This window comes from Anguilla anguilla, chromosome 13 (genome assembly GCF_013347855.1).
Source record: "Anguilla anguilla isolate fAngAng1 chromosome 13, fAngAng1.pri, whole genome shotgun sequence".
NCBI classification, from domain to species: Eukaryota; Metazoa; Chordata; class Actinopteri; order Anguilliformes; family Anguillidae; genus Anguilla; species Anguilla anguilla.
The window spans coordinates 4,481,174-4,489,689 of NC_049213.1; positions in this window are offsets into that span (position 1 = coordinate 4,481,174).

Consider the following 8,516-nt stretch of genomic DNA (forward strand, 5'->3'; position numbering starts at 1 on the left):
GCTGAAGAATGGGATGGTTAATGTAACGGCTGGAAATAACACGGGTAAAAACTGACACAAGACACAGGCATCAGGTTAGAGAGGACTCTGGGTCCCGGTGTAAACACATTACTGTGAGTCCAAACTGCTCTGTTCCTGCTGTGAGCTCACAGTGAGCCAAAATTCTGCAACTACATGAACTGTGCATAACTCCCACTACCACAGCATTAACACCATAACAGTGCATTAGTTTTAGAGAGTGGCACAGGTTTTGGTGCTTTCTCCCTATACTCTGGCACTTTGGATTTGAAAAGAAACAACCTATATGAGGTTAAAGTTCAAACTGACATTGACATTTACATCCATACTCAGATCAGTACAGGATTTACAGCCCCTGTTATACATAGTTCTCCTAACTTAGAGCGACAAAAGTAATTGAAAAAAATAACATAATCTGAAATCAAGTCACCATATTTAGTACTTGCCTTTACATTTGCATTTGATGACCGCCTAAAGTCTGGGACTCGCAGACATCACCAGACGCTGGGTATCTTCTCTGGTGATGCTCTGTCAGGCCAGTACTGCAGTCATCTTCAGTTTTTGCATCTTCAATCGGATTAATATACATATGGCTAAATATATAGGTAATGTGCTTGTGGAATTTAGACTGTAAAATTCAACTTGTATTCAACCTGAAAAAGTCCAGAACAATATTTATGTCCATCCCAGTGAATATTTTGACTTAACAACATTTCCTTAATTCTGCATACAAAACTACACTTCCCAGAATTCACTTTTCATACCCGCAGTATATATGTGTGTGAACCTGCTCAATCCCGTCTCTCTCAGCTGGGCTGAAATATGAGGGCATTACATAATGCACTACTGCATTGCGTCTGCCTCGGTACGTCTGGAATGTTCCACTTGCAATGCCTCTCTGTGGTTGCCTTTTGGCCAGAATCGTGAATCACAACCAGAAACAGACGCTATCGAGGAAACAATAATTTCTGCTCTCTGAGTGAAGAAGGGTGGAAAAAGAGAAACAGAAAGAGACTAAGAAGAGAGAGAGAGGCTGAGAAGAGAGAGGAAGAGGGAGAGAGGGCGAGAGAGAGAGAGACAGAAAGGAAGAGAGAGAGAGGCTGAGAAGAGAGAGGAAGAGAGAGAGAGGCTGAAAAGTGAGAGGAAGAGAGGAAACAGTTCTCTCTACACTCTGAACTCTTCAAGCGAAAGAGGGACTGAAATGGGGAGAAAAGCTCTCGGGGGGGGGGGGGGGGGGGGGAATAATAACACACAAGGAAACTCTATGGTGTGTCCAGGCCTTGCCTGCGCGTCTCTGAAACAGTCTGTATTTACTCAAATGCAGTTTAATCAGAAACAGGCAGAACTACTGGGAATCCCAGAGCCACAGCCCGGCTGCACAGAGCTGCACTGAGCTGGCAGGGGAATTAAGCCTTCTGTGACACACACACACACATGCGCACACACACACACACCTACACACACATGCACACACACACACACACACACACACACCTCACTCTCACACACACACGCACACACCTACACGCATGCACGAACACACCTACACACACACGCACACACACACACACACCTACACACACATGCACACACATACACCTCAGTCTCTCTCTCACACACACACACACACACCTACACGGACACACACGCACACACATACACCTCAGTCTCTCTCTCACACATACCTTAGTCTCTCTCTCTCTCTCTCTCACACACACACACACACACACACACACCTCACTCTCACACACTCTCACACACACACTCATACACACACTCACACACCTCTGTGCTGAGAATGGAGACAGCACTCTCTGTTTTGTGTTTATCTCTTCTAAGAACAATGCGCAAGTCAATAGGATGAGTCCAGGGCTCTACGCAGTAATTCCATCTGGGATCCTTTCTCTGAAGAACATTCCGGAACCCCCTATGGCTGCCATGCCTGCCTTCCCGGCGACGTTCCATTGTCTCGTTCCATAAGAGAGTCCTGACGGATGGGCCGCCATGGGCCCTGCACCAGCTTACAAACGACCCTGTGATCTCAGTCAAAAACATCACAGAAAAGTGTAATCAGCAAAAGAGGTCTTTGCTCAGTTTATTGTGAGCTGTTTTGTAATGGAAATGACGCAAGTCCACGCAGATTCTGGAAAGATGTCACCTGCAGAGGCGGGACAGTGGGAGGCAGTGAGTGTAATGCTTTTAGAGAGCACAGGGTGGGGCTGCGTAGAGCTCTGAGATGAAGAGGCCTGTGTGTCTAACTACAGAGGCACTGCTGGATCGGGACTGCGCGTCACATGGGAACTCACTGCACTGTCTGACAGTTAAAGACTCAGTCATCACTTCACAACTAAACACTAGCGAAAGCTTTCATCTCCAAACTCTCAGTTAGGAAAGTATAGCAGCTAAGTACACTTAGCAGCAACTGCTAAAATTAATCCCAACTGTGTGCAATAATTTGTAAGGCAATTTTAAAGACAAAGTTCATTGAATACCAACCGATGCCATGACAAACGTCAGGCTCAAAAATATCCTAGTGAAAACAGTAATCATTTTTAAAAGATCACTGTTATGTTTGTGGCCATGGCTGGCAGCATATCTGTAGCGATGAGGTTCTCTGAGCCTGGACAGGCTGATTTCCACAGAGGGGTCTGTGGGAGTCTGGTGAGGGGGGTCCACTGCTGTAGAAACATGCAGGGTGGCAGGACAGATAAGGACACGTGCGTGTGAGGGAGAGAGGAGATGGGCTGGGCCGCGGTGAGCACAGAGGCGAGCCAGCGCCCCTGGCTGCCGATGGGGCGGCGCGAAGTTAGCGCACCTCTCTGAGACCACACCGAAATAACAGCCGACGGGGAGAATTCCTCAGCAGCTCCCCCCCTCTGCAAATGAGGGCCATCTGCTCAAACAGGGCTGGGGGAAGGGGGGGGGCTGCTGTAAATTATTTTTCGGGTAGACCCCCTCTGCTGACCGGTCCACCGCGTCTTTGCCCCAGCTGAGTCAATAAAGGGGGCAGATCTGTCACAATAGAGCCCCCCCCGCCCCCACCTCTCCTAACCCTCTCCTCAATCGGACATTCCTCAGACTCCAATGGGACCCCCCATCGCTGCCCAGCCCCTGGAGGGGTAATGTGAGCCTCGGAACGCTACGCTCTGAAACACATTCCGCTCCGGTGTCACCCCGCGGAAATCAGGCAGAGAGTCGGGGGTTTCCTATCGGGGGGGGGGGGGGGTACAGCTATAAGAGCATTCTACAGTGGGCACAGGTAAAAGAGCATTCTACAGGGGACACAGGTACAGGGGGCACAGGTAAAAGAGTATTCTACAGGATGGCACAGGTAAAAGAGTATTCTACAGGATGGCACAGGTAAAAGAGCATTCTACAGGGTGCACAGGTAAAAGAGCATTCTACAGGATGGCACAGGTAAAAGACCGTTCTACAGGGGGCACAGGTAAAAGAGCATTCTACAAGGGGCACAGGTAAAAAAGCATTCTACAGGGGACACAGGTACAGGGGGCACAGGTAAAAGAGCATTCTACAAGGGGCACAGGTAAAAGAGCATTCTACAAGGGGCACAGGTAAAAGAGCATACTACAGGGGGCACAGGTAAAAGAGCATTCTACAGGGGACACAGGTACAGGGGGCACAGGTAAAAGAGCATTCTACAAGGGGCACAGGTAAAAGAGCATTCTACAAGGGGCACAGGTAAAAGAGCATTCTACAGGGGGGCACAGGTAAAAGAGCATTCTACAGGGGGCACAGGTAAAAGAGCGTTCTACAGGATGGCACAGGTAAAAGAGCATTCTATAGGATGGCACAGGTTAAAGAGTATTTTACAGGGGTGCACAGGTAAAAGAGTATTCTACAGGGGGCACAGGTAAAAGAGCATTCTACAGGATGGCACAGGTAAAAGAGCATTCTACAGGATGGCACAGGTAAAAGAGCGTTCTACAGGATGGCACAGGTAAAAGAGTATTTTACAGGGGTGCACAGGTAAAAGAGTATTCTACAGGGGGCACAGGTAAAAGAGCATTCTACAGGATGGCACAGGTAAAAGAGCATTCTACAGGATGGCACAGGTAAAAGAGCGTTCTACAGGATGGCACAGGTAAAAGAGTATTCTCTCACAGACACACAAACACAGTCACAGACATACAAACACACAGACACACAAACACACTCACAGACACACAAACACACTTAGGGTGCTGGTGGGTTGGACAGCGAGCGCCAGTGTTTTATGAGGTCTGATACCAGCACACACAGATAAACAACTCCATCAGGGGCCTGTCCATCAGGGGCCTGTCCCCATTTCTGCTTCAGCCGCTAGCAGTGGCTCAGGAATGGCTAAAAACCAAGGCTCAAACAGCACACGTGTAAATACTGGAATAGACAAAATGAAACAACATACTAATCCTGAGTGGACAGTCCTGCAGAGTCCAGAGTACTCGACTGTTTGGGTTCGACAGCATTCCTCTTTAAAAATAGCACCATGGCGACTGCATGTCCAGAGAGGTCAAACTAACTTTTGCAGGACAGGACAAACCGAATATTTTATATAGGATTAGCCATTGCCTTGGCAACATGGAGATCTCTAAGCGAACGTGGCTGAATGATATTCAGATGATCGTTTTGGCTAATTCAGCCCGGGGCATTTAAACATCCCCTGGCCCCGCTGTTTAATTCAGCTGGGGCATTTAGAGACCCACAGGCACACTAGCTAATTCAGCTGGGGCATTTAGAGACCCACAGGCACACTGGCTAATTCAGCTGGGGCATTTAGAGCCCCACAGGCACACTGGCTAATACAGCTGGGGCATTTAGAGCCCCACAGGCACACTGGCTAATTCAGCTGGGGCATTTAGAGACCCACAGGCACACTGGCTAATACAGCTGGGGCATTTAGAGACCCACTGGCACACTGGCTAATTCAGCTGGGGCATTTAGAGACCCACTGGCACACTGGCTAATTCAGCTGGGGCATTTAGAGACCCACTGGCACACTGGCTAATTCAGCTGGGGCATTTAGAGACCCACAGGCACACTGGCTAATTCAGCTGGGGCATTTAGAGACCCACAGGCACACTGGCTAATTCAGCTGGGGCATTTAGACACGCACTGGCACACTGGCTAATTCAGCTGGGGCATTTAGACACGCACTGGCACACTGGCTAATTCAGCTGGGGCATTTAGAGACCAACAGGCACGCTGGCTAATTCAGCTTGGGCATTTAGAGACCCACAGGCACGCTGGCTAATTCAGCTGGGGCATTTAGACACGCACTGGCACGCTGGCTAATTCAGCTGGGACATTTAGACATGCACTGGCACACTAGCTAATTCAGCTGGGGCATTTAGAGACCCACAGGCACACTGGCTAATTCAGCTGGAGCATTTGGACGCCCAGTATAATCTCCCTTTGACACTCACTCAGGAATGTCAGGTTTTTTTTTTTTCTAAATCAATAACCCCTTTTTAAAAATGACTGGGACAGAGAGGGAGGGGTAGACATGGGAAGAGGGAGTCTGTTGAGGGTAGGGGGTTTCCTAAAGTGTGAGGGACTGAAGGAGAGGATGAGTGAGGGAGGGAGGGAGGGAGGGAGCAGTAAAAAAAGGTAGAGAAAGTTTTTGGTTCCATTTGTGGCATCCTAAGGTGATCCCAGCGGTGGTGTAATGGTGGGCTCTCTCTCTCTCGCTCTTTCTCTCTCTCTCTCTCCCTCTCCATCGCTGCCCCACACAAAGGCTCTCTGTACACTGACCCAGGCAGGAATTCTGTGAAATGGCAGAGTCCTGGGGGGGGGGAAGGGAGTTTGGGGGGGGGGGGGGGTGGGGAAGGAGGCTCCCCTGGTGCTGAGGGTGACCAGGTCTCAGAGTTCGGCCGTGGCGTTGAGTGGGCTCTGAATCGGACTCCGCCCCCTCGCCATGATTGACAGCTCCATCTCTCCCCTTCACATGGGCTCCTGAGAATATCTTTGTTTTGTGATCTTTCTTTAAAGGCACAAGGGAGCAGAGTTGTAAAAATAAAACACAGGCCGTATTCAGCCAATGGGGAGGGAGCCGGGGAGGGGGCTGGGTAGGGGGCAGGGGCAGGGGCAGGGGCGGGTGGGGGGGGGCGGGGGTGTGCTCTGTTTAACCACGGTTGGTCCTTCAACACTTCTTGGCTGATTGGCATTGGTAGTTCGGAGCCAGCAAATATCATATTAGCCATGTGATAATACCTGCTCATAATGCTTAGAATATACCTCATATATCTACCCATGAGCAGGAGCTATACTGTAGAAAAAGGGCATGGACGTTATTTGAAATAACTGATGAATAATGGATAAATTTCAACACTCCGGCTCATTTAAGTGAAGTACGTTAGGGACCAAAGCACACAGTCATCTGATTAGTTCTGCTACAAATAATGGTGACACAAGGGGCTTTGTTTTGAACCGCTCAGGCATTTCAGATAAAGTGCACTCATGAACTTACTCTCGCTTTGGATAAAAGCGTCTGCCGCAGAAATAAATATTCGCCCAATGCACGCGAGGTAGGCTCGGCAACCCTGCCCAAGATAAACGGGTATACATAATGGATGGATGGATGTGTGTCCAGGTGTATTTATGTATGAACAGATACATATGCACACAAAGCACTGTGCAGAAGCACGTCTGCATGTTTATGTGCACTGTGCTGGAAATAATGACACTTCTCTGAGCTGGGCTGAGCTGGGCTGAGCTGGGCTGAGCTGGGCTGAGGTGGGCTGGGCTGTGCTGAGCTGTGCTGGGCTGGGCTGGGCTGGGCTGTGCCGAGCTGGGCTGGGCTGGGCTGGGCTGGGCTGGGCTGGGCTGGGCTGGGTTGGGCTGAGCTGAGCTGGGCTGAGCTGGGCTGAGCTGAGCTGGGCTTGGCTGGGCTGAGCTGGGCTGGGCTGAGCTGGGCTGAGCTGGGCAGGGCAGGGCAGGGCTGGGCTGAGCTGGGCAGAGCTGGGCAGAGCTGGGCAGGGCTGGGCAGGGCTGGGCTGAGCTGGGCTGAGCTGGGCAGGGCAGGGCAGGGCTGGGCTGAGCTGGGCTGGGCTGAGCTGGGCAGAGCTGGGCAGGGCTGGGCAGGGCTGGGCTGAGCTGGGCAGAGCTGGGCAGGGCTGGGCTGAGCTGGGCAGAGCTGGGCTGAGCTGGGCAGAGCTGGAAGCTGTGCACAGTGAGGGGATTTGGGGGCACACTGGCCTGGAGCCAGGCCCGGTTATTAGAACCTGCCGTCTACAGGATTCCCTAACAGGACTCCCCTACGCCCCCCCCCCCCAGCCCACTGTCCACAGGATTCCCTAACAGGACTCCCTTATGCCCCCCCCCCCCCCCCCCCCAGCCCGCTGCCGCGGTAACGAGAGCCAGGTCCACGGCGGTGCCGTCCCTTCGCCTGCGCGCGGTGAGGTTTCGCCATGGCGATAAATCCTCACAGCCTCCGACAGCGGGAGGAGCTCAGATCACAGCCCCCCCCGCCCGCGCTGGGGACCCCCGCCGGGGACCCCCATAAACACCCCGAGCGCACGGCTTCGGTACACCCCCCCCCAACCCCCCCCTTCCCAAACGCCCCACAGCTCTGCTCTGGAAAACCCCGTCAGAAAGGCATTTAAACAGGGGGAGGGACGTCTGCGAGACTGAAGCGTATTAACGGCAGCTACCACCCCCCCCCCCCCGCCCCCCCCGTGCGCCCCCCCCCCCCCCCATCACTACACTTCCCTGCACACTCCAGCCGTATATCTATCAGAATGTAAGCCTGTCCTTTGAGCCGCTTGTCTTACATGTTTCGTGATTCAGGTGCACGTGCTCCCACAACCAGATTTTCCCTGGGGAGGGGGGGGGGGGGGGGCGGACCACACAGCAAAAAACCTCAAGCGTCAGACGCACGCGCTGCCCCAGCTGAACAATGCCCCCCACCCCCCACCCCCCACCAAATGGAGCATTGCCCCCCCCAGCTGAACGATGCCCCCCCCCCACCCCCCGGGGCGTCAGACACGCGCTGTCCCAGCCGAGCACTGCCCCAGCCGAGCGCCCCCCTCCCGAGCGGAGCTCTGCACCCCCAGGAATTAAGCGAAGGGGCTCCAGAGGGAGGCACAGAATCGGGTCACTGGGACACACTGAGAATTATGGACCCGCACAAAAGAGCACTGTTCTCCAAGATATTAACCGAATAAACCCCCCAAAAAAACTCAGTCAAACACAATAATATCGGTTCATATTAATATCTGTTCAAAAGAGTAATTAATGATGAAACATATTAATAAAATTCATATCAATTTTTAATTAAAATACAAAAAGGTTTCTCTCAGTTATGATTCTGCATGATACTACAGTTCAAATGCTAAAGCATCCAGGATAGAGAGCACATCTGATCCCTGGTGGACTGAGATAAACGCCATGCAAGTGGAATTGGCTCTTCTGTTTCTGTGTGAAGTCTGCAATACCACTGACTCATAGAAGCAGATAGACACTGGCAGATATGCACTACACACTACACGTTATGTAAATGG